General features: G+C 35.5%; 1 long non-coding RNA gene across 2 annotated transcripts; it reads right to left on the bottom strand.

The window, feature by feature from the left end:
- Positions 1–440: 440 nt before the first annotated feature.
- LOC146587322 (uncharacterized) lies at positions 441–27,960 on the bottom strand. Of its 2 annotated transcripts, none has more exons than XR_014897663.1 (4): positions 27,637–27,960; positions 23,543–23,621; positions 19,792–19,884; positions 441–592 (listed from the first exon to the last, which is right to left on the bottom strand). It is a non-coding gene; the product is annotated as an uncharacterized LOC146587322 (long non-coding RNA). The 2 variants fall into 2 exon arrangements; XR_014897664.1 differs by lacking the exon at positions 27,637–27,960 and adding an exon at positions 26,656–26,801.
- Between the last annotated feature and the right edge of the window lie 6 nt (positions 27,961–27,966).

Below are 27,966 nucleotides of genomic sequence, written 5' to 3' on the forward strand. Positions count from 1 at the left end.
TTATTCTTTCAAACTGGTTGATTAGACAGGTTTATTATCAGAATTTTATCAGCATATGAGATGATATTGGGATTTCTGGCTTCGCAAAACAGACAAAAGAAAAAAGATAATAAAATTAAAGCTTAAAACTAGTGCCTTTTACACTTTTAGCATTTTTTAACACTGGAACATAAAATACAACTTTTGATCAGCTTAGTAGTTTAGGAAACTATCCTTCATAAGTGAAGGCCCTCAATTTCCAGTGTACACAACAGCTACTGAACACAGTACAGCACTAGGTCCAACTTTGAACTCTGTAATGGCCACCTCCAAGCAGAGCATGAGAGAGCCCGTAATAGAAAGGAGAAGAAGAAGGAAGAGCCTGGCAGCAGAGGTGCTATGTACCCTGGAGGGTATACTGTTCATAACAACTCAGCTAATCAACAGTCTAACCTACCTCCTGCTAAGCTGACATTGTGTTTCAGTTGATAATGCAACTTCTCAGAGCCACTGTGTTTCAGAACAAGTTGTACTTGGCAGATTGCCACAGTGCTGAGTGATCCTTCTCCTGCGGGATTCCAGAGCTTCCACAAACACAACAGGTCACTTTCCACTAATGTGACATAAAAGAAAGAGATTGAAAATGTCAGTGGCTGCCTGCTGAAATCAGTATGCAGAACCAAGCTCTGTTTACAATGCAGATATGTTAAAGGGAAATCAYGTAATTCCCTCTTCCCCCATCTGACATTACCCTCTCCCAACATGCAGTCATGCTGCCACACTGAATAGCTGGCTGGAGTCTGAAAAGAATGGTCATATATTAAATCATTTGAACTATTTTTAATGAGTGCACATCTAGCTTTAGGATGAGAACAAATAAAAACCGAATCCTACATTGCCCTGCTTCTAAAGAAAACTTAACTCCATCTGTAGTACTGGAATGAATGAAATATGTGGCAACAACAACTGCAGGAACTTCACTTGGCATTTTTAAAAAATGATCTGTAGAAATCACAATTTGGTAAAACATTTGAAGGATTTCTTTCTTCCTGTTGTTGTGGGTTTTCCCCTCTTCTACATATATATTAACTGGAAAGTATAGTATGTTAATGGTAAGTATAGTATTTTGTCTGTAAATTAGTGCTGTATTGTTTGTTCTGTGATGTAAGTTCTTGTACAGGAGGAAATAACTCAGTTTTAACTGAGTTATAAACTAAATATAAACTATTTGGTTTAGTAATGTAATTGAAAACACTTGAACCAAGTTTGGCAAAACACTTCTGTTTCTTTTCAGATCAGTTGAAAAGCTACTATAAAYTTAGCTTTCAGATTAGACAAACAAAATCAATACTTTAAGTAGTGAGAATGGCTAAGTATGAATCAGTAGAATAACATGTAAGCCGAAGACCCACAAAAATCATTACTTCTTAATATCAAAAAGTATGATTGCAAAACCACAAAGCAGAAGATGAAAAATTACTAAAATATTTCAGAACGTAATCCATCAATATTCCTATCATTATGTTAAATATTATGTTTTAGAGGGGAATATGTCAAAATACACAGGGTACTACTTATTCATATCTAGCAGGCTTMCAGCTATCTAGATTCCTTTCCCAAGATCTGTTGTGTTTATACCAAAGAAAGTGGACTCCTCAAAATCAGTCAGGAGGACTAGATCAGTTTACACAATTACGAGTATAACCCAAGTACAAACGAAAAGGTTCTGTAAATCAAAATCAAATTTAATGTCAGAACAWTTTGCTTCCTAAATAGACTTTTGAAACGGCAAAAGAGCAGTCTCAGCAAGCCATTCAGTAGAAAATAGTGCTAGAAGTGTATCAATGAAACTTCAACCATGCATGATCATATATACTATTGTTTTTATATTAATGAATAGCTYGATTCTGAAAAACTGTGGAGAAATACAGGAGAAAGAACATCAACAGTTCAGCCAGACAGCTTTTTTGATTTTTAAAAATTCTTGTTTATGTCATGCTTCTGTAGTCTAGTTGTGTGGCACCAGCACAAGCTGCCTTGCCATTGACTGCTTATTTTGTTTGTTTATTTGCACCCACTTATGTAAGTACTGGAGCTGGCTGCTTACCAATTTCCATATCTTCATAGATTATCTCCTCTATTTTGATATATTTTCTGAAGCCCTGAGGCAACCAAGTATTAAAATGAAACTAGAGTCTTTTTCTGAATCCTTGCAGTAAATTTAGTAATTTATTTATTGTCAAAATTTCTCCTACTAGGGAAGAGGGATCCCAAATCAATTAATATTTGATCATTATTTCTATTTTGGAAACAGCAATGGAAACCCGCATCAGCTATTTTTAATGGAATGTTAGTCTTAAATATGATAAAATGATATGGTTTTCTTGTGGTCTTCAGTACCATTTAAAAAAGTATTAGTTTGTATTCTTCTGAAATTATACTAAATGCTATTTATTGAACTTCTTATCATAGCAGTACAAATAAATCTAAAAGAAGATACAATTTTCATCCTATTATACTTGCAATTCTTTGTCCTGTTTCTGTGAAGAAACGGTCAGGTACACTGATTCCATCCAGAAGCTAAATATTACGGTCATGTTCAAAAATACTATTAAATCACATTCATAGTGAGGCTAAAATTTGATTCTTGGTTGCTTTTCTGTGCTGAGTATTTGAATCTCCTATTATGCTGGCCTGACCTCAGGTGTTTCACAAACATGAAACATGAGAGACAAGGAGAAAATAGTATCAATGAAATTCTCTACATACATTCACTTAAAATTCTACTACTGCATCAATTTGAGGCAGTATTCCCCTGTGAATGTGAATTCCATCTAAGAATGGAAAATTTGAGTAGTGCTGCTTTTCCAAATTCTAGTCTACTCCCTCCCAATCCAAGAAACCATAATCTCAGAAAGGCCTTGTCTTTCACACACACACAAAACCTACCCAAAACACTGAATAAATAATCATTGGCTAGCCAGTACTGAGCTACATGYTATTATGGCTACAGAACCCACTGTGAAAACTGATCACTGATTCTGCTGCTATCCTTTAGCCCCTTATACGTGCGCAAGTGAGGATCTTCCCTCTTAGCCTCTGACAGCTTACATTCTATGGGAGCCTTTGGTGGAGTGAATTTTTGAATGGTTTTTGGAAATAGAAGTATACTGCATAATGGGATTTTTCCTATTCACTTGTTGAGTGACTTCTTTAAAGATTCCAATAGATTTGTGACTAAAGTTGGTTTGATGCTTCCCGTATATACAATACTTACTATGTGCCCACTTACTCCATTCTTAAAGTAGTTCCTACTAATTTGTCTGGTACAGGTTTTGATACAATTGGGGATTGTTCATACCCTAAGAGGGGAACAAGACACATTATTTCCTTTGCATATCGCAAAGATAGATTTCTAAGATAGACTTTCAGGCATTTAGCTAGAACTAATAGCACATCAGTTAGCAACCGGCGTCTTTCAAAAGTTACCAGTGCGCACTTGAATAGTAGGTTGCTGCTTAGAGAAATTCCAAAAAAAGAAAGTAACTTGACCTGTTGAAGACTGAGTGCAGGAAGTCACTTAGCATAAGAGAATTCAACAAAAAAATCTTAGAGAAAGTTTAAAGTGAACATGCATAACATAATTAGTATATTTTCTCTATCTTTTATTTCTCTGTTTTGCTCAGTTGTCATGTATAACTCTTAATAAAATCCAAGCAGTGTCAGATGGACAGGGTATTTCTAGGCTTGTGGACTAAAATATAGCACAGAAATGTTCAAGCGTGTTTTAAAGGGTTAGCTCAATGCCAAAATTGACTAGCTCAGTCTAGTTGGGGTGTCAGAGAATTCAATGTTAGGCAATTTCATCTACCCTTGCTGAAGATGTGTCAAGTCACTCATCATCAAAATAATTCAGGAATGCTGGGCAGATTAAAAGGAGCTATCATGAGTTTCAATCTAATAATAACACATTAGTACTTAATCAAGATTTTTGAAACTTAAGATTTGCCCACAGGACAATGTAGGGCACTGCAGAAATATCTGCCACCACCTATGCTATACTTGGAGTGGAGGTTTTAGAGCATTTTTACACAGCATAATGTTGAACAAAGTAGCTGTACAGCTATTTTGCAAAGGATTCTGACCTAATAAACCTGAGCAGAGTACTCAGCTAATGCAGCTGTACCACTTCCAGGACCTGGCCTAGCTCTGCACTGCATAGTACCGTGTATGTATCTTGAGACCTTCCACTTACTCACAGACCAAGCATGGCAAGCATAACAGCCATTCTAACTTCTCAAATCATCTTTCTAATGCACACTAAGTCTAGCTTTGACAATAAATAAAAACACGGTGTCTTCCCACAAGGAAATATTAATATGAATCACCCTATTTAAGAAAAGGTGTATTACAACACAATGAATCATTGTTTGTCTTATGAAGTATTCCAGTACAGTATAGATACGAGTATTATTCACCCAGATGTGTAGTAACTTCATTAAAGCATTGCTCCTAAGCATTCTAGCCACAGAGACATTCTCCTTCTGGAATTCATAACTACTTTATTCTGTGAACAGATGTTCTATTCAGTACATAGTAATACAAACAAAATCATATTGTAAGCAAAATTGTCAATCTAGTATTATCAGGTGCATGTCCTTTTTCCCTCCTGGTAGTCTATACACATAAAACGAAAGCATCCAATCATATATCATCCTGGAAACTAAACATTACCAAATGTGGCTAATATTTAGATGGGAGATCATAAAACCCTGAATCATAGCTGATATAAAACAAAGAACTGTGACTGATTACTCAATAAATATTAGGCCTCAGAAATCATAAGACTGACTTTATTTTGTCCTACTATTGCAGTTTAATTGACATGGAAGTAAAAGAAAACATAAAGGATGGACTCCTGTACTCTGGAAATAAAATGATTTCATAGATAAATACTATTTTCCCTTTCTAGAATAGATAGGCAAGACGATAAAAGCTATCAGGATCATTTCTTTCATTCTTTCTTTGTGATTTGAATCCATTGGGAATAAATCCATAGATTATTTTCCTTTTCAAAACTGAAAACATCTAGTGCTGACAGTTCAGCAGCAAGCAAAGATACATGCCAGCAAAGTAAAAGAGAACCAAGTAGTTCAAGAAACATACGTAACATTTTCTTAATCTAAAACAGTGCTCTTTACAGAATTATAAAAAATAGTCTCTTAAAATGCAATTAAACCCCTAACTGAATTTAGCCTATAGGTTTTCATTATAATCACTCTTTGCATCTGTAATACGATAAATGACACATCTAAATTACGTAAAAGGGGAATAGTCATTACAGCCCAACAGGATGGAAGAGTGGCAATAGTGTATTATTGAAACTAGCGACTTTTATTCTCTTCTTGCAAAAATGAAAGTCTAGTTTCCCCTTAGAGTAGATTTGTACGTTTTATATTTACTATATGATAGACATCCCGTATATCAATTTTTTCATTACAATGACTGAATGCAGGATAAATAGTCTTCAAAGCATCACTTGTTTCTACCAAATAAATTACTTATTCAATTTAGTATTAGGCCAACAGTGTTCTGATACGGTTGATGGACTGATGAAAACGTAATTGGTAATAAATATTTTGTATTTCAAGAATTTGGAGGGACTGATCTTACTATCATGTTTGAGCTAACTACATGAATTAAGTTAATTTCGTAAGGTGTAAATGCCATGATCTCAATAACTTTACAGCAACTCCCTAATGACAGGCATGCATCCACTCTCAATATTAGGCTCATCCATACTTGCACAGTATCTAAAAGAAAACTAGAATCAAAGAATCTTGATTAACAGTCTTAGTTACTATTTACATTCGTTCTAGCAAATCAAATGCTAGATTTTTATGTGATTATGGATGGCAGAAAAACTTCCAATAAAGTACATCCATACAKCATCTATATGGACAGAAAATAATATTAACCACTTTTTCAAAGTATGTTATATAAGGTTTACTTTCATAGAGCATTAGTAACTTTAATTAGTAGTTGCATGACTTCAATTTACAGAAAATTTATAGAAAATTGTTACAAAATACTGCATTTAAGAGTTTTTCCCCTGATCTGGGTTACAGTGTAACCCAGTTACAGTTACATTGACCAAGAAAAGGAATATTCTTCATCCGCTTTGAAATGACAACAACTTATTCAATTGCCTTTACCAAACCAAGACTATACCCAGATCACACCATGTTGTGACCAACGAATCAACTCCACTAGAACTCCTCACTCAGCATCACCCACTGGCATATGGGKAATGACCAGTACAGCCAGTTTTGTGCAAGGCATCTGCTATCAAGCCTGTACAGACACCGAAACAACCTCTATTTCAGCATTTCAGTTCTTTAACTTGCAAACTGCAGGGCAGGATCTTSCCCCTAAAAGTATCAATATTAACAACAACAACAATTTGTCTTTTGCTCTAATCCATTACAGCCATCAGCAATGTAGGCATACATTTTAAAGGCATTATTACCAATCAATAGTTCTTGAGTCATGTATAACCTGTGAAGAATYCAAATGTGGCCCTATACCAAACTTCTGTCACTGGATTGGCAGCTGGGCTGTAGGTAATTCAAACACTCTGCTATTGGAAGAAGTTAAAAAGTATGGACCTACCTGACTGTGTTCAGATTTAGCTGAATACTTGCTCAGCACTATCCAAGAGCATCCAGCAATAGAACCCTTAATAGCTGTTGATATCTTCCCTCCTTCAGACTCCTGCTCTTTGGAGTATGTTTCTTATAGATTTATCTGTATGCTATACAGGTAGCAGAAATGCACCACATGCAGATAAATGTATTACTGCACAAGAGCTGACTTGATATAAAAGTCTAGTTTTCAGTTAATCTATTTCTTTACAAAGGGACTCATTTTTACAAGAAATGAATTGTGTTTGTAGATTTAGTTACTCTTACAAGCTCTGATTCCTTTTACATCATCACAGAATGCAGCGAATATCTGAAGTGCACTACTGTTGTGCCATGATTACTGTTGGTTTCATACAAACCAAAATATTGAATCATGAACTCAGTGTCCCTCTGTCATTCTTTTAAAACTTTGATCTTGTGTGTGAGTCAAAAGCTAAGGATTCTCTTAAACAATAAATCTCTAGAATCTGCTTCTTGAGTGTAAGCTCATCATCTGTGAACTCCTTGCAAATATTTAAAAAACAAGCCAGAACAGTTGTGTTGACTCAACAGTACATTGTACCATCTTTTGGTCAAGTACTTTGCACAAGAGTAGTCTCTCTGTCATTAAAAACATTGTGAAAGGGCCAAATTCTTGCCTCTTCTGGCAGTCCAAAAAAATAGCTCTATTAACTGCACTAAAATGTAGATAAATTTACTAAACTTTTAGCATTCTTACTTGCTTCTGCTTGTACAGGCAGGCTCTAGCATCCTGTATCCCCTGAAAATGAAATCCTAAACACATGGCATTGCACAAAAATGAAGAGCACTTTTAAAAAATTCTAGTCTTTCCTTTTTATAATTCTAAATACCTGAGTCCTCTTAAAAGTGTTATTTTCACAAATTTCATGTTAATATTTTTCATGTATTGACTGCTATATATGCACAAAYATTTCAGTTGTGTACTGACAGATCATGATAAAATATTTTAGCACTCTACATATTTAAAAGTAAGTCAGAAAATGTATCCACATCTATGCAAATAAAATGCACTAATTTTTGCATGCAAATTTATACAGCTTCAGATTGTGTGTACACATCCATAGGTCTAAATGTTTTTAGAAGATGTTCTTGAAAAATACGGTCCTTGTTAGAGATTCAATGGGGCAGGCATTACAGTTTGTTACTTGTTGTCCTTTTGTTCTGAAAAAAATTTGTATCTGCATTTTTGCTTCAGACACTACCAGTTTTCACAGCTTTGATGTTCTAACTTGTAGCAATTTCTGAAACTTAATATTCAGAAATATTTCARTAACATTAATCAATAAATCACTTCAGGAATGTGAGCAAAGAACTGAGAAAAAGCACACATTATTATATTTGCATGAAGGGGCACATCAAATGATYGATATACATATATATTTATATGTATTTTATATATAGATAGGTATTTAGTATAAATATAAAGCATAAAACCTCTTTTGTGTTTACTAAGCAGTCTTACTGATTTTGGTGAAGCTGCTCTAAATTCATGAACTAWCTAAGAGCAGAATTTGTTGTAGGGAAAGGGGAATGAAGCACACCCATACTCTGACACGCATCTGATATCCTCTGATGCAATTTTTTTGTAATGAAATAACACTTTTGCCTCCCTTTTTTGCTTTTAAAACTATAACTTACTAGTATAGGGTTCTCTTTCTATAGCTTGCATAATAAAAATTAACTAATATGATCAAGCATATTATTCCACCCTAACCTCCCCTTCTGGGCTGCACAAACTCCCAAAATAGCAGCACTTGTGCCACTCAATGTCAGTTCAGTTGGTCACTAGCATCTCTAAAGGAAATATTTTCATAATGTATTGTGGATGCAGGAAGAGTAGTATTTTAACTGCATGGATAGGTAAAATGCATATTTTAATCTACAATCAGACAAATGATCAAGCACGATTACTAAAGAAACATAATACTTATTTAAAAGAAGTTTTTTCTTTCATGTGTTGTATACAACCTCAGCTCTGATTCCTTCTAAGGGATATAAATGAACTGCTATCATGTACAGCACGTAAGAGTTTCTTCACTCACGGAGGAAGTCAAATACCAGATATTGCTCAGCCTCTGGAGTGTGTTTGCATGGACTTAGTTGTAGCATCAGCCTATTCTCAAATTGTACATGACACTAGAGACCTAAGTTCATATTGCTACCTTTTTCTGATGCTCATCTTAGTGCACTGATGTGCTGAAACCCATTTATGTTGCTTTATCTAAAATACATGAAACCGATCACACTTTAGAAGTGCACAGATTTTMTCAGGAAATATGAAATTGTCTCACYTAAGAGCCTATTAAAGACCCTTAAGAGAGCAGATATAGTTAAACACATATTCTAGCTTTGCCCATGCAAATTTAAGTAGCCTTCAACAATTTCCTTTGCTATCTGTATTCATTCATTAATCCAACACATAATTATTTTAACAATACCATGATGACATGATGATGGTGTAGAATATTATCTGGTATTCATTTAAAAAAATAATCTTCCACAAAATAGAAGAAAAAAGATTTCCTACAATAAAGTCCAATCAGTCAAAGTAACATTTCTTCTACTTTATAGCAACTTCCTTCATTTTAGGAGATCAGAAACTTAACAAATCTCTCTTAAAACATTGTTTCCCTTTTTCCACATCAGTAAACAGAGGCAAAAATAGATTAAGTGATTCAAGTACGAATTAAATCCAATCACCCATTCTAAATGTTATAATTCACTATCTTTCCAGAAAGCACCTCAAAGAGTCAGGAAATTATACCTGATGTTGATATACTTGTTATAGTACCCACAAAAGGTATTATAAAACACCAAAACTGTTCTATTTTAAAAACCTTCAGATTTACGGTTAATAATGATGCTATTAACTTCATTAATCATATTTAAATCTTTTGGGGACACACAAACAAACYAACCTCTAGACCTTCATGGCACAGACATTATAAGTTTTTTTTTTTTTTTTGTCTGCTAAGGAGTGTAACATTGGTCTGTAAACATGYGGTCAATATACCGAGTAGTGGCTTTGCTAAATCACAGACATTTTGAAAACTGTGTAATTAAAAGCTGGGATTCCTCTGAGGGTWGTGCTTTTTAGATCAAGAAAGACTGGGATGACAAAATATCTTCTGGATCCATAATAAGGCATTTGCTCTAGCAGTAATTGAAAAATAAATGTTTTCATTATTCCACTAACAGCTACAAAGGTGAAAAAATTAACAATTCCAGAAATGGTTAATTCTTCACTGAATGACATACAGTCTTTTACATTATTCACATTAACAGAAAATACAGTAAATGAAATAGCAAACAATATGTAGGCAATGCAAATAGTATTATCCCTAAAGAAGTATTAACGATCACCTCTTCCTCCAGGAATCTGCCTTGATTTGCTAGGAAGAGAATGGTAGTTCAAGATGCAGAAATGTGACAAAACAGTACAGGACACATTTCTCAACTAGAAATAGTTATTGGCCTGACAGAAATAAATGGTTTCTGACTTAATCAAATAGGAGCAAAATAAACAGCAATTTAGGAACTGATCTGAGTTGGACAAATGTAAATGTAGTTTTTGTTTTCTGAAATTTCAGAAATATRCTTTCTTTTTTATTTTCAGTAATCTCAGTATTATTTGAAGATACTTATGATCTCAACTTTGTGTCTGCCTTTTTTGTTTGAACGATTAGGTTGATAGCTCAATGAGAAAGACCATCATCAATAGAAATTAAATTTTCTGGATTTCAAAGAACCTTTGGAAGAAAATAAAAATCAAATTAAATCTAATAGAAATAATAGTGATTTCTGGACTACAGTATAGTTCTGAAATCTATCTATCCACATAGATGAGTTTTACATCAGACTTTAATTCTTAGACTTGAAGCAATTTTTATTTCAGAAATACTGCAATTCTGAAAGTRAGTGACCTTTACTACAATATCTACAGTCTCTGAAAAGTAAAGTGAAACAGCTGACCATAGGACAGCACAAAAAACTCCTCAATGAGAAATGTCAGATATTTATGATAAGRCCTGTCTTTCTTGTATTATTATTAACTATTTCACCATCCCTATCTACTAACAAACTTCAAACATTTTGAGATGCATTCTGTCCAAATGTCATCAGACTTTCATTARACCTGCCACTAAAGGATTTTGTCCTTTCATCTTTATCTTCCCTTATCAGTTTTCCACAATTCACAATTTCCAGTTCATATGAATTACCACTTATTTATTTACCATTTTATATTTCTACTGTATCTCTGATACAAGAAACTTTTACTTAAAAGAAGTTATTTGCCTTTCAACTTTCCCTCTTACTTTTTCTACAAGTAAAAAAATAAGGGAATTATAGAAAAAYAAGACAAACTTTAACTATGACCACATCCTACTGATTGATGCTAAAGACAAAAAAGGTACTAAGCAAATAATAACTAAATATATTTATATTACTTTAATACTGTATCAAAGTACATATATATATTTGGCATATATATGCCAGGCAAATCGTCAAACTTTGCACATGTTTTCCTTTGTAGTCATCAGGATACTGATGTAAGTTCAAGGCAAAATTCTTTCCTAAATGCCCCAGCCTGTGGATCCAAATTTAATCCTAACCACTGAATCAATCTGGCATCCAATTCTAACAGTAGCATTCTTCCTTAACACCATAACAGGTATTCCTTCAGTACTGACTCAGCTATAGTGATGAAACCTATTAAACCACTGACATCTTTTCTTGTAATATGGTAAGTTTTTCTCACACATCTCCCATTCAAGTACAGACGAGGCCCAACTCTGCTTAGTTCCTGAGATCTTACATGATCCCACCTCAAGCACAAAAACATTTACACTAACATGCTTATTAGCTTTCTTAATGTTAAAGTGATTAACATGTTACCTCTTGCTAATTTTATGACTCAAAGAACTAGACATTCAGCATTGCTCACTTCTGGAGTTCTGTTAGATTTATTTACTTTTTTTCACTATTACTATAAAATGAGACACCAAATAATTTCTCTATAACGACCTTTTTAATATACCCACATATACATACCTTAATGACAGAGGTGTGAGTAGTGTATCTGTAGTAATTCAAATTACTACCTCAATGTACTCAATATTWCCACTGACTATCTAATGACTAAATTATTTATCTAAATAATTTAGCCATAATTTATGTTTGTAAGTTCTATACTAAGTTTCTTTTCTGTTTTGGAATATTTGTTCCCTAGTGAAGATGTCTTGCATGCAAATATCCTGAGTAGATGTTTGCTGGCAGATCTGAACTCACTCTACTGGCACGTTAAGCCATCAATTAAGTTAGGTAATCAATTTTGGTCCAAAACACTGCAGAGGCTAGTAAGTCTTGTTGAATGGCTGTGCTTCTCAGTCTGCATACACCATCCTRCTGACATACCTTACGGGTTCTTGATACCACACCGGGTTTATTAGCTCCAGGACAGCACACCATGAAAGCAATTGTACAGCTTTTGAGTCAGAGCTAGACTGTGACTGGCTATCTTGGACTACAACAGGCATAAAAAGCTGGGTCTGTCTGCACAGACATGCCCAGACCTATCCTAGTAAAGATTTCAAATGGCTGTATTTTACAATCTTGAAATAAATATATAGGGCCAACTACTACTTTTACTTACACAAGAGCAAATCAAGAGCAGTATTTCACTTGTTGATCATTAACTTCAGACCTACTTTACAAATTTACACTAGTGCCATTGAAAGCAACATCTGCTTCTATAGCTTTGAGCCAGCAGAAACAACCAGTCATTTTAGAAGATTCCAGCTCAACTTGTACTAACATTTACCATTTAGATGTCAGCATACAGACAGAGGACCAAACAGAGAGAGGGATTTGCTGAATGAAGTTATTACTATATATTATTATTATATACAATGATGATTGCTAGTATTGTTGAGTTTAGTGATTTGACTGTTATGAATACGAAGGACTAATAAGGGTGKCTAGAATATGTTTAGGGAAGGTAAGCCATTAAAGATCTCCCACAACTCTGCCCTCCACATCCTAATTCCAACAGTTTTATTCTTTCAGTTCCAATCTTACTGATTATTTTTTTCCACTCTGTTTTTAAATGAGTAAAAGAATATTTTTGCCTTATTTTCATTTTTATTTCCCCATTTTCCCTTAATTTCTTAGATTCAACTTTGATAGCGTTCTAGAGATTTCAAGTTAAAACCACCTTGTATATYAGCAACACTTTGATGTTATATAGTGTTATCAAGGTCATTCTGACAAAAACACCAGAAGCAATCTGTTTGTTTTGAAACTGCGTGTTTTGTTTAAATCTGTTTACTTCTGCATTAAGTCTAGGTACTCTGAGTTGTCATGATGACTCAGAGTGAAGTTGCAAGGGCTCAGTTCTACAAAGAGATTAGTCACTTTGTTTTTTGCATGGAGCTGCTCTGAGTCAACTTCAAATTGTTGAACACAGAGAACCTTGGTACATCTTCAAATAGTGCAGGTAACTTTAGTGCAAATTTCTGAAAGAAAAGCAGTCTCAACATATCCAAATAAATAAATAAATAGGCCTATCTTATCCGATATCCCCAAAGAACTACTGGGTTTTAGAACAAGGGAAATRATAACAATATGAACGTCTTTTTGTATCTTTCCATATACAAAGAGTAACTTGTTAAAGGGTTAACACTCTCATCTTAATACACTCTGAGAATATTACAACAATTAAGTTAGCTGTGCTCTTAATGCATTAGTTGTTTCAGGAATTATATATTTAGACACTAAATGGTTTGGGGTTTTATTGTACTTTCAGCCWCTGGAAATATTTCTTTTGCTTTTTAAACTGTGGTATAAGAAGATTTTGGCAAAACTGAGAACTAGGTTTACAAAATTAGGCCAATTTGTTTACTTGATTTTAAGAAGCTATTTTAAGTTTACCATGATTCTAAACAAGTGATGCACTTGTACTGATCTGTTTTTTATTGATTGTCTGGGCTATATCTTTTCTTTAACTGGATGTACATATATATTTATACATACATACAGATAYGTGTCTGTATGAATATATATGTGTGTGTGAACCCCATATTGTTGAAKTTCTGATGACTGGAGTTGACAGGGTAAAATATTATTTAATCTGCATAGTGTAAATCATCTAAATACACTTTACACCATTTGCATCATACGTCAAAGCTCAGAAGGTGTCTTTGCGACATGGAGTGTGAAAATGAAATATATTGCTATTGTACAGATAAGTTTACATCTACAGAATAACTCTTTAAACTCAGCTGAAAAAAAAACAACCCAAATGGCCTGTCTAAAGAACCATATCAYCCTGACTCCTTTAGGAGAAAAAACCAAAAACCACAAAAACACAAAAGACATCTTGGAAGAAACTCGTATTTCTCTGAATCACACAGCTGTATTAACATTTTTATGAGGGTTCATACGGAAACATATAAAAATAACCTGAAAGCTAAAAGTAGTGGACTCCAGGAAAAGGAGAAGAGAGGAAGATGATCCCAGTTCACTTGACAATTATGACAAATTACTGTTGCTCTCTTAAAGGCCATTTTGAATTATTTCTACTTATATGAGGCTTGAATTTGCTCCCCTCTTTTAAAAGTATGTGAGTTATCTTTTCATAATCTTCTCCTTTTTCTTCCTTTTCCTCAGATCGTCTGACATATTTTGCTGTTTTACTAGGTCTTTGCAAAATAGGCTTTAGTATGCCTTCCATTCATAGCRTGTTAAAGAACAAGCAAATGCTTATATCTTGATTCAAGCTAAAATATCTATGTCATTAAATTATTTTCTAGAGAAAGATTACGGCTATTTATTTTTATTATTCACTTTCTAGGGAAAGTATTATGGCTAATGCATATCAAGTGCCTAATCACTGTATGAATGCCTCACAACAAATACTACTTCTGCATAGTTATCTGCCATTTGTTTATATTCTGGYTTATTTAACAACTAATAGCTACTTTACTTATTATGAAACTAAAAATGGGCACTTAATATCCCTATGTTCATTCCTATCCACATATTTATCTGTTAGCACTTCTTGTTCATTCTTTAAATACATTTGTGTCCTTTACATGTATATCCTCAATGTCGTTCTGTAACTATACCTCCAAATCACAAACAAAAACATAAGCGCTTTAGTTACTTATTATATCACAATGTTTACAATGTTATCCCAAGTCATGAATTCTATCAGCTTATTTGGGATATAATTTATTTGTAAGACACTGTATGAAACACAGTTTCATTATATCATACAATGCTTTTATGCAGAAGGGATTAGCATCCAATGCCAAATTCACTTTGTAAGATTCACAGATGACTGAAACTTAGAACGTGAAAACTTTAGAATCTGATATAAGATGCAACAGCAGAATGAACGTCAAGATTTTGAAATCTGAGTACTATTCTTTTATTAACTGCCTGGCRATGAGAAATACATTGCTATGAAAAGCGGAAATATAAATGCATACCTGGTACTCTTTGTTCCTCCTTGGGAACTTTTTTCCCAAATACATCAAGTGCCTTTGTGAAAAAACAGAGCTAAGTCTGTTCTGATCTAGGATGAAATATATCAGATAATTCAGAAATCTGCTGCCTCTGTATTCTTTTTTATTTTTTTATTGTGGTAAGGGTCATTACGCTGCATACTGTACAAATACACACACACCCCCCTCCCCAAACTGTCAACTTCACAATATTAAAGAAGTACCTCCCATTACTGAAAGCACAGTAGTAAGGGGAACCCTGAAAGGCATTAAGTTACTGCTTTTGCATCGGTATAACRTATTTACAGATACTTTTTCCTCTCTGCCACTTGCACTCAAAATTGTTCAATAAAAAAAAATCAGGTTGTGGGTATACAGGAAAATTATTCTATCCTCCAGGATACACCACTACAAAGAAGGGTTGAGTTAATCTGTGTTGATGTATTAAAAGAAGTATAATATAAAACAAACTATAGTAACAACRTCACAATTATCTGAAATTCAATATAGGCAATACCTTTTCTCAGAACTTGGTAAAACTRTAAATAATATGATGAAGTAGACTGACACTTGTTCACTGGCCACATAGTATGCCAGTCATAGAGACAGTATAGATCAGGTTTAACAGTTTTATCTTCTGTACCATAAGGTTATATCTTTCAGGATGACAGGCTCTTAAAAACATAGGCACATAATAATTTTGATAATTACCCTTATGATTATTTATTACTCACTCTGTTCTTCATTTTCCACAAAGTGACTGGAAGTAAAGCTTAACAAGCACAGAGGATTAACAATAACAACAGAACGGCCCTGACAACAGAATTACTGGAGACAGAGCAAATACTCAGTGACAATCTTCTGTTGTTTCAAATTATTGCAACGTATTTCTTTCAGTTTCATTATCATTCAGTCTGGTTCTATAACAATTTTCAGTTTTTGTGAAAATGATTAGTGAATCTGTGAAAGTTCTTTCTGAAGAACAAAAGTAGGTGTAAAGATCACGTAAGATTGAATTTCAAGCTACATGCTTAGAATTAGATTGCACAATCTACATTCATGTTGTGAGTAGCTTCTTACCCAAGCAGTCCTGCAGGCTAAACTCACAATATTGGTATTTCCTCATGCATTGATAGGTACACAATCTGTCCCTTATATATAAAATCCAGGTAAAATTTTCCAAAAACTTCACTATAAATGTAAAAAATATAAACGTTCAACATCAAAATGAATGATTTCAAGATAAGTTTTCTCATCTACTTCAGATTTTTCTCCTTCACTAATATAATTCTAAATGCTTGATTCTGAGCAGGTTACAAATACTGTTAACCTCTTTAACCACTAGGAACAATGGACCTTTGCAACTGCATTCTGCCTGATCTAATACTAACAAATGAATGCTTTAACCTCAATTACTTACAGGTAAATCAGTGYCCAGATGTAAAATCTGTTGACTGAATTTTGTTTAAAGGCATTGCGGAGTTCAAGTAGCAGAATGGATTACTTGGTCATTCTATTAAATTATTAAATTTAACAAAAGAAAATATTTATTTTTGTTAACTGGTATGTGAGTACAGCTCATTTTTTGAAAATAATTACCAAGAACTCAGCTTCATTTAATCATATTTTACTTAGTGATTGTTAGTCTTGCCAGATCTGCCTGGAATCAAACTCAAACAGTACTTTGCAACCCATGYTGGTGTCACTGACAAATTCCCTCACTGCCACGGGTTTGCTTCTTCCTTAGTTGGGATAAAAAGTGAGCGCCCAGGGAACAAGCACTAGTTTCAGACTAGTGCAGTGTCCCATCTATGAATGAGCAGCAATACATACTTAACAACATGGTAACAAAGTTCTGTATGGAAGTTTTAAGGCATTCTTGCATTCTACTGCGTCATCACACCATTCTTAAGGTTGTGTTATTGGCACTACATTAACATGAAAGCCTCAAAGAGCTAATATTTCCTTTCATGAACAAGTGAAGAAGTTGGGGTAAATTGGATCAGAACTATAATCATCATATTGCTCCCTTCTCCGTCAGCAAGGGCTGACTGGACATGACGGAGGGAATATACTTCATCTGGCAATGGGCCGATAGCATACTCCCCACTTGTGCAATGCTACAGCTCACGGGAAATATGATTCAGAGGACTGTCTCTGAGTCATAATTTCTTTTTGAGCTCCTTCTGAAGTGGTGAGGCTAAATCTTGTCCCATACTTGGAACTACAAGCAAAGCTTCCAGCTTATTCTAAATTTTGAAATGTGCCAAGGAGATCAAAAACACTAAGTTTGTTAGGGGAATTTTCTATTCACTATTACCTCCTTTAGCAGTAATTAAATAAGATTAATATATTTTATATTAACAAAGGAACAATCACCCACTGCTAATGACTTTAAACAGTAAAAAACATACTTAATATGTGTTTTCTAAAATGTCTATATTGTCCTGCTACACATTTAAGATGGTATATATCATCATCCACGTGAAAAGTTGAGATATTTATTAACAAAAGTTTACAGACATCCTGTATCATCCTGGAATCAAACATGCACCAGTAAAGACTGTTAATAYGCAACAACACTATGAATGATCATTTTAGCAGATTTGTTATTTTACCCTTTAAAGATACTCAGGGGGAGATCATCTGCTAAAAATCAACAATTTATTTTGAAACAGCATCATAATTTATTATGGATGGAAATTGGCAATAATTTATGATATTGTTAACAACTAACATTTAAATCCATGTTAGAGGAAGATCATAATCAATCTAATTTACACTGTAAAGGGTTGCACTTGTAAAAATGTTTCTTTATGGCAAGTAGAGAGATTGAAAACATCCCTTTTTAACTGCACCACAATGTGTCTTTGTTCTACTGTTCCAGAATCCCCTAACTATTGAAAACATTGCTAAGCTTTCTAAATCATTCATGCTAAGCATAACAAATAATTGCCTTTGTAATCAAGGACTATAAGTACATCTTAACTATCATTTAGATGCAGGCCGTGATAGAAAAACAGTCTAATTCTAAACGACACAGTAATTTCTGACACCTCAACCCATTTAAAGAAAAATATTGAAAATATCATGAAGTAACTTAAAAATCTAGCAAATTAYCACAAAAGTGTACAGAGCTTAATGTATGCTATATGAGAAGACAGTGCTGAGCGTTATTGGGCACTTAATCTGAAGCATAAGTGCTTTTATCATGCTCCCACTTCAGGTAAAGTTCCTTCTGGCTCAACCAGACTGGGTTCTCCTGTGTAAGATCAAACACTTATCTATACTGGGAATCTTTCTATCAATTCTATTATAGTGGATAACACCTATTGCAGGTACTTTACTGCGATAATCTAGGTATCCTACTGGCATAACGTACTCTTATTTGAAGCTCTAGGTTACTTTCTGAAGCATCTCCGAAGTCTACAAATTGAAGCAGTATTTTAACTGCTTGATTTGACTGTCTTCACCTGTATTTTTCAAATACTTCTTGTATCATCCCTGAAATCCAGTAGTATCCAGTAAAAATCAGCAATAATTTCTACATTGTTAGATGATTTCATAAAAATTCCTTTGACAGAACTGTTTTTGAGCTACCCATCCCATATGATAATCTGTAGATTTGGATTCACTAAAGATAATCCAATTCACAGAAAAATTAAATGTTTATGTTACTCTTACATGGGAAAATCACAGAGCTAAGTTTCAGATTTCCCACAACAGAGCTTTTTTTTTTTTTTTTTCCAATGCATTATAGAAAAGACAAAACAAAAACTTTATTTGCCTGATTTACTCCTTACTTTTCCCTTTGAGCCTACCTGTTGGCCTGGAGTGTTCTATGGCTATCTATCYACACTATCAAGTGTACAGTACAACGCCAAAAGATACCGTGTTGAGGACAAAAAGTCCATGCTATAGGCATATCCCTGGTTTTACTTTAGACTAACTTTAAGTTGGTCCCACTGACTGACTGCTCATTAGCGGCTGGAGTGCATTAGGGCTATGTCCACATTAGCAGTAAGTATAGAACAGTAGAGTAGATATGGAGGGCAAAAGAATTGGCGTTGAAGATTTGATGTCCACACTGTGTGCATTTCGCARTTTATTTCGTAGTAGTTCTAGGCTGATTCCATAAACTCACTAGCGTGCAATATATTAGATGTTCTCTCGTACCACAAATTTTGGGTTGATTTCAACCAAACGGTTGCACATGCCGAATCAAAGCAAGGTAAGCAGGGATAAATGAGTAATTAATTTCTAAAGTTCACTTCTAATCCAAACTAAAACACTAATGTAGATGCATCATAACTGTGCTCCTGACATGCACCTTTTTGTTCAGATAATCTAAAAGGAATTCAGTTTGCATGTTCCATGACTGTTCTGCAATGCAACTGAAGTGTGGTTATCAGGGACAACTGAGAGATTCTCTTCAAAAGTGCACTCTTAAACTTAACTAAAATACTAATGTAGACTCTCCCTTTGTAGAACAGAGGCACACAGGAGCCTCTCTGTTCTTGGGTTCAGCCTATGCTTCAATTTGTAGACTATTCTATCTAAGCTGTATAGAATTAGTTTACCTCTTGTGCATGGACGGCATGGAAGYACATGCTTTAAAAAGAAAGACGTATCTTCTGGAGTAAGGTGCCATTTGCTACAGACTGCATCATTCCCTGTTCAAGAGAGTAAAGAGACACAAAATACTGCTTTGCTATCTTGCAGGGGCTACCTGTATTTAGATAATAGTATGTAAATAAGAGAAACATGCAAAAACACAACCATCCTTTCCTGCAGATACGTAAAAATAACTCCATAATGTGAGGAGAAAAGCAGCTTTCACTCTGCTTTTTCAATGGACTAACTGCTGCAGTTACTAAAGATTATCRTCTAAAGGAAGACTGAAACATTTTACACTAAGCTGTCAGTAGCTCTACTGCAGAATTTTGCCACGTTTGTTAAACAGCAGTAAAAATAGTAAAGTTAAAGTAGTACTTCTATCTGATAGAAGGACCAGTATCCTTAAAAGTGGATTATGCTGCCTCTATATGACAAGCCGAGGCATTTCTGAGCTGTCAGTCAAAGGTACTCTACAGCAAAAACATCAGCCCAACTTTTTCAACAGAGAGCTCAGACACAGATGAAGGGGAAAAGAACAGGTAGGATTAACAACTTATTTATGGAATAGGATTCTTTATGCCGAGATTCCTTTTAAAAAATATTTCCCTTGAGTTAGATGCCCTTTTCTCTTCTGATTAGCACTTTTCTTAAGTTCAATTGGACCTCTGTTGCTCCATCATAAAAAATACAATTCTAAGAAAATCTGATTYTATTCCATAGTCTTACAAAACATAAGATAGAAGAAACCTAAATATAAAGCTAATCAATTTAAAAATATGCATTCCAACTTTTTCCTAATTCTGTAGTTTAAAAACATTTACAAAATATGCTTTTACATAATGAAGAATGATAATTCAGATATAGTTTGGATTTCCCACAAGAACTATTTTCAGAGTATTATTTTGATGACCATGGCTAGATTCAAAATTYGATATAACTATGCTACATAAATCAGATATAATTATTTTTCTTTTATACCAAGAAGGACAATTTGTGTCAATAAGAATAAAGGAAGGTATAGAAGCTAAATGAAAGTGACACAACATAAAACTGCCAATAGAACAGTCAATTCATTAAGCGCGGTTGTTGTTGAGACAACCACATTCACACTTATTCCCTGAGACAGATATTGCTGGAGAAATTCAGGTTAAAAACAATCTGATTCCCACTGGGATTCAAGTATTGATACTCCAGGAATGAAGCTGTCATCAGAAAAGGAAAGTAAAATCAGACATTCAAAGGTACCTTTCAAATTTCTATTTTCTACTTTTACTGCTAAAGTAACCTCCCATTCTCAGGAAAGGAATACACAAATTACTTGTAATTTCTCAAGTCAAAAAAAATGAAATCGAGAAGCAAATAATTTTTTTTTTTAACTTAAGGCATTTTTACAGGCAAGAATGGAAATAATTGGAGAGGCTGTATCACCCAGCAAAATGCTGAAAATTCTTATTTATAAACAGTCTGTATGGCATTTACTTTAACTTCTACTGAATCATTTTTAAAAAGAAAGAATTAAGGATGTACTGGCTAATTTTTATAAATATATATATATAATATATTTTCAATAGATCTAATGTACTAGCAAAGAAGGAAAAGGAAAAGGTTCATTTGCAGTCAGTTTGGGGAAAAGATGTTCTGCTTTTACCAAAACAATCCTGTCTGCTCATCAGCATTAATACTTGAAAAATTAAATTTACTAACCACTTTTTATTTCCAGTTACATAAATGGATATCTTCAGTTTCTGTTCTACCCAGATATTCTCTAATGACAATCTATGAAATTTATAGATAAAAGTTTGGTTGTTTAACTTTCTATATCTTACTAACCTTGACATATAGGTAAAAGCTGTATTTCACAAAGGAAGGATACATTCATGCTTCTTTCACTAAACCAGCTGCATAATACTTTCACATAATTTCAATGTTACCATCACTATATAACCCAAAGTTATCATCATTATATAACCCAAAGTAAAGAACAACTATCCATAAATAGGGAAACAAATAAGCAGCATAATCTTACTATTCATTCCTGATCCAATGAGAAAATGTTTTGCAAATTTGAGTATATGCCTTTGAAAAACAGCAGTCTGTGGTTCTTTTCACTGCATGGTGACACTATCCCCAATTATACAAAACAGTAAAGAAACCAAGCATCTGAGTATTTTCTGTAGACAATTATGCGATAGGATTAGATAGATGGTGAAAGGACTATAATGGAACAAGTAAACAACTAGATCTTCATTATCAGAGAGGTGCTGAGCACCCGCAGCTCCTTCTAAATTAAATTGAGTAACTGTCTTAATAGGTCTGCCTTTAATCTTTGTGACTAAAAATCTTAAATTCCAATCTATGTATTTTCATAAATATGCCTCATAATAAATGCTGTGAAGGCTCAGGTATATTATTTCAAAACAGGAAGGAAGGGCTGGATGAGAGAAATATGAGTTCATGGGGCTGTCTGGAAAATGCACATTTGGGGGACTCTTGTCACACGATGGATTATACTTTTTCATGGGGGTAAAGGAAACTCTGAGGTTGCCTTTTACAAAGATTTCTACATAACCCTTGATACCATAGTAGGTAATACCTAAGCTTCTCAGTCATTGCTAGATTTTACCCCCAAAATCATTCTTTTGAGAAAGGGATGTTTTTTTTTTTTTTTTATTTAATCTATTTCAGTTTAGAGCCTTACTCCTACATTTTTGTCCTCTAGATCTTACTGAATTTATCTAAATCTTGTTTAAATAGTCATTCCATTTTCTCACTCAAGTGACATACAACGAATGGCGAAGTTTCCCTGTTTGTAGAATAACCCAGTGATAATCGATTAACATAAAAAATTCACTCCATTAGATTTTTTGAGCTAACTTAATCTCATATAAAAATTATAGTATGTCCATACTAAGAATAGGACTGTCAAGGAGTTAATGAGACTAGGCTACTTTGGAGGTGCAATAAGAAAATGAGACTTTTAAGAAAAGAGTTTAGGCCATAAAAATACATTTGCAAGAAGAATTATATTAATTTCTCCACAAAGTTAAGATATTTCTTAAAATGTTAGAAATGTAAACTAATCTGCACATGGTAGAACAATGTAACACAACGAAAGTAAAAAATGATGAAGCCTAGGTTTCACTCCAAATCTATTGTTACAATGTGCTAAAAAATACTTCTGGGATATTTTTACTCTAAGTTTATATAGACAGGTATCTGGAATTCCTTTCCCTTTAATGAATTATCTATGCATAAGACCAAGCTGGGACTATATTGTACTACTCAACAAAACTGATTTCTTTTTCATGTTTTTTCAGGTTATTACCCTTGCAGGTGCAACTTAGGATGGGCAGAATATAGGCTGATGATAAGGGAACAATAAATCATGCAACATTGTGTCCAAAAGCACTTACCCCTCTACATCTTAACTGCACTAATAGTACTGCTCTTTGTGGAATTTCACAGACACCTACAGGAACTCATTATTTGTCTCTCAATACTTCTGTGGCAGGTGGCATATATCGTTCCACATTTGGCTCAGTAATAAAACCAGCAATCTCTTAATCACTGAATATTATAAACATTATAACCTCTCGTGGAAACTATAATGAAAGCAACTGTGATTTCAAACTTCTGGTCTTTTACAGTGCCTGCCTTACACAGGCACTTCGTAGGAGAGAACAAGCAAATAACTGAAACACAAAGCAAACATACCTGCAGCTCTAAGAACTACAGGTTCTTCTAGTCTGGTGAAGAGACACGAACAGGGGATCTTGATTTCCCTTTATGTTTGCTGGAAGACAACGGAACTACAGTTAAGGAAGCATTTTCTGCTGAGGCTAGGTTGATTCCTGTAAGTAAAACTGAAGAATACAAAAATGACTTCATAAAAAAGTGGGGTGCTGACTTCACAGAGTAAACTAAAGCTATGTTCTATATGCAGAAAATTATTTCAGAAATGCAAGGGTATCGTATACTGGCAGATATTCTTATATATTCTATATAATCTACCAAAATAATAAAACATCAATACAGAAATTCAATTTTGATTCAATATCTGTCAAGAACTCCAAGCAACATCTATTTGAAGAGAGATTAAACAAATTAGTTATTCTTCCTATCAATGAAAGTTGGGAAACTATATACAAATTAAGCATTAATTTGCAGTTTTGTTAAGTATTTCCCAATAGTCACATAAAAAATATGAAAAATCTAAGTTTTCAGAAAGGCTAAGTACTCCTTTTAAGCCAGACAGGCCCTCCAGAAAAATCTATTTCTACTAACTCTGTTGTCTGCAACTACTTGTGCTTTGGATCATATTTGCCTCCCAAAAAATTTCAAGATGACTGAATTATGCATATATTATTTTCTCAACTCCCTAGCTAAAAAATTGCAAGTGCAATGTAATAATAAAAAAAATACTAAAAAGATCAGAAAATACTGATATATTTCCTTTTACAACCAGAAAAAGCTTATTTATAGTTACTGTCAAACAAGTCCAGAGAAGTTGATGACTAAAAAAACCCTAAACAGAAAACGCAAGCCCTTTTTTTTAAATTGTTTCCTTTCTCCTTCCCACATGCATCCTTCAGCAATCAGCCACAGTGAAGTTTATCTTGTTCTACTGTTTTAAAATTTTAATATATTTAAACGTAAATACATTAAAATATGTAAATATATTTATATTTATAAATATAAATTTTAATATATACTAAAATATTAAAACTAACTTTAATATACTAATATACTAAATATTAGTATATTAATACTAATATACTAAATATACTAAATATACTAAAAATATACTAAAATATACTAAATAATACACTAAATATACTAAATATTCTAAATATTATTTACTATACTAAATAATATACTAAATATACTAAAAACTTTAAGATTGCCTTAAATTTTCAAGTATAGAAAGAAATCCAAGCAATATATGGAAACACCCATAGCAATCTGAATCCCACCCAACTGAACTACTAGGTAGAAAGTAACAAAAAATAAAAGGAATTCATTTTCAAAAACCAGTTTAATTCTACCAGCAGCAATCAACAATCTAATGCAGCAATCATAATTGTATAGCTTATTACAGGATACCATTGCAGGGCAGAATCAACGTTATTTGGGTGTTTAGTTGTGCATTTTCACACTGACACGTTTGAATTTCTTTTAAAACTAATCTTAGTCGCAATTTCCTTCCGTTTAGAGTACTTGTTAAAGGAATAATTGCATTTCTGTAGTTACAATTTATTCACTGTATTGCCATAACACTTAGAAGCTATAATCATGGACAAGGACATATTGTGTTAGACGCTGTAAAAACACTGAACAAAAAGCATCRCTGTTTACGTGATCATTGGACAGAAAGAGAATGGAGAAGTACCAAGAAAGGATGAAATAACATACATGTATAAGATTTGGCTGCCAACTTCTAAATAACTATTAATTTTTCGAGACTTCAAAAAAGTATCTGTGATGTTTATGGGGTGTTCTTTTCCCAAATCTGAGAGGCAGAATGAGAGAAACACAGAGATATTTGTCCAAAAATTTAACAAGTGGGTGGTGGAATTTGGTATCATGAATTGCTGACAGTTGACATCTCAGTAACGAATCATAGGTGAGGCTGACACAGACAAGGAAATACTTTGAAAGCAAAACCAAGTACTTTGAGTGACAGAGAAAGGACAGCTAGTATAGAGACAAACGGTCGAAATTACTGGCTAGGAAATGATCTTTGCAGCTGTATTATGGAAAAAAATATTTTTACACTTAAATGATTGATATTTACAAATGCCTAACTCCAACTAAATGCAACTTTGGAGGAGGGGGCTTTTTTAAAAAATAAGAAGATATCAGTAACTTCATCAGTGGGCAACACTGATCTCCACTGTTAAGTACTATAATATTGCATCGCGATGTAAGAAATTTGGAAAGTTGTTTCTCTTGGTCATTTCAGTTTGTGGCCAGGGTCTCAATGCTGCTGGTTAGCTCCTGTGAACTTCATGGAGTTATCTCCTGTGCCAACTAACTGCCTCTATTTGGAGCACTGAGTGAGTTGTCAAAGGAAAGAATACATTCAGAAAGGAAGAAAGCACTATGGAGGCAGAAAAGGGCTGGGAATACCCTCAGATATTAGCTTTTAAACRATGGTACAGTTTATGAATTACATCTGTGTATCTGATAACTTCTGACTCTGTATTTTAACAATACAACACTTACTCTAGATGGGGAAGAGAGTATTTTGTGGCATACAAATATCCACTGACAATCTGATTTCAGTAGAAATACCTTGCTCCTCATTTTTGGTCTAAACTTCATGGGTTGTGTCAACAGCCTGCCTGGACACCACAGCCTGAAGATCACTTACTGTTATCAAGATGTCACAGAAGTAAATCACATGCTTAAACACATCAAAACCATGACAGACTGGTCGCTGGACAGTCCCAAAATCACAAAACTGTCAAATTATACAGTACTGAATCAAAAGTAAAAAGCATTTTATAATAGGGTGTTGCACCTTAATAAAAATAGTCTCATGTCAGAACACGCAACACAAAACTTTTCTACCCTTACAAATAGTGCCAAGCAGCAAGGATTACACTAAAATATTTGGACTTTATCACAAGAGTGTAGTCCAGTATTGAAAGAGTGGGATGCAATCAAAATGTCAGCAGAAGAGTGATAAAATACATCAGGAGTTGCTGCCCACCCCACTGCAACTCCCTTGCACAGCAGCAGCGCTGGACCAACCCTGGTTACAAACAGGAGAGGCCAGTTTTAAACCACCTCGCTATGCCAAGGGGCGAGCACAACTCCCTTACCAAAAGTGCTCTGAAGTCATTTCTAAGGGCAGCAAGCTCTCGAGGTGAGGAATGATTTTGCTGAGATCCATCGCAGCGCTTCAGCTCTACCCGTGGGCTGAACTAGGTTGGAGCACGACTTGCCAAGTATCATCTTGCTGGGCAAAAGGGGCAGAAAGCGGCCTGGGGACGGCCACTCTGAGGAAAGGGAGCGAGGGAGAGCACCATACGCATTGTGGGCAGCGGAGCGTACGCTCAGCACATCGTTATAAGCAAGAGGCTTGTTCTGCCCCTGAGCCTTCTCTGGGGCTCGTGTGAGCTGGGGCTGGGGGACGAGTCACTGCTGCGCTGGAAGGGTGCGTTGTTCACAGACCCATACCCAGCAGGGTTGAGCRGGAGAGCTCCCTGCTCCGCTGGCGGGGGAGGGGGAACCTGCGTGGGGACGAAGGAGCTGAGGCGCCGGCCCTCTGGAGATACAGCGTGCTACATGTGTCACGCGTGGGCTCAGCTCTTCTGCCTGCTACCACCCTTACGCCCCCGGTCTGGGCTGCCTGGRGCCCGCCGACGGGCCGGACCTCCGGCCCTAGCGCCAGCCCCACGCAGGAGCCCCACGCAGGAGCGACGGTTGGCTTTGCACTCGGCTCCAACGGTCGCTCGCGCGCTGACGGGTTGTTTACTTCCTCAGCGGCGCGCGCCCGCGCCCGCGCCCTCCCCCGCCCGCCACCGCCCCGCGCGCCCCGCGCCCTCGGCTCGGCCGGCCTATCGGAGCCGCCCTCCGCCCGCGAGAAGGGCGGGGGGGGGGGGGGGGGGGGGGGGGCGGGCTGCGCTGCTTTCAAAAAAACCGTTGGAAGTAGGCAACGTCAACCGGTAGCGCTAATCGGATGGGACTTCGGAGCTCTGCCGCTGATTGGCTAAACCGCTTGTCAGTCCTCGGAAGCACCCCGCCTTCCGTTTTACTCGCGCCGCCAAATACACACAGTGTCCCGCCTCCGCCTCCCGTACCTTTGTGTGTGAGGCGCTGATTGGCCAATGCGCCGGCCCTTCACCACTCCCGCCAGTCAGTGAAAGCTCCGCCTCCTTCCCCACACATACACGTCTGAAACACAGGAAACACCCCTCTAGGTCGCGCGGAGAACCCGAGCTGCTGCCGCCTTTCATTGGTCCGCTGGGCTGCCGATCCGCTGAAGCCCCGCCTCCCCAGCTTGGCGCGGCGAAGCCCGCCTCTCCTCTAGTGGCGCCTGCTGATTGGGGGTCACTGGGGAACGGCCGTCGCTTCCTATTGGCTCGCGCCCTGCCACTCCGGCGAGCGGCCGCGCCGGCGCTCGGCTCTCG

The sequence above is a fragment of the Rhea americana genome, unplaced genomic scaffold (genome assembly GCF_003343005.1).
Source record: "Rhea americana isolate MKP2758 unplaced genomic scaffold, rheAme1 scaffold_6, whole genome shotgun sequence".
NCBI classification, from domain to species: domain Eukaryota; kingdom Metazoa; phylum Chordata; class Aves; order Rheiformes; family Rheidae; genus Rhea; species Rhea americana.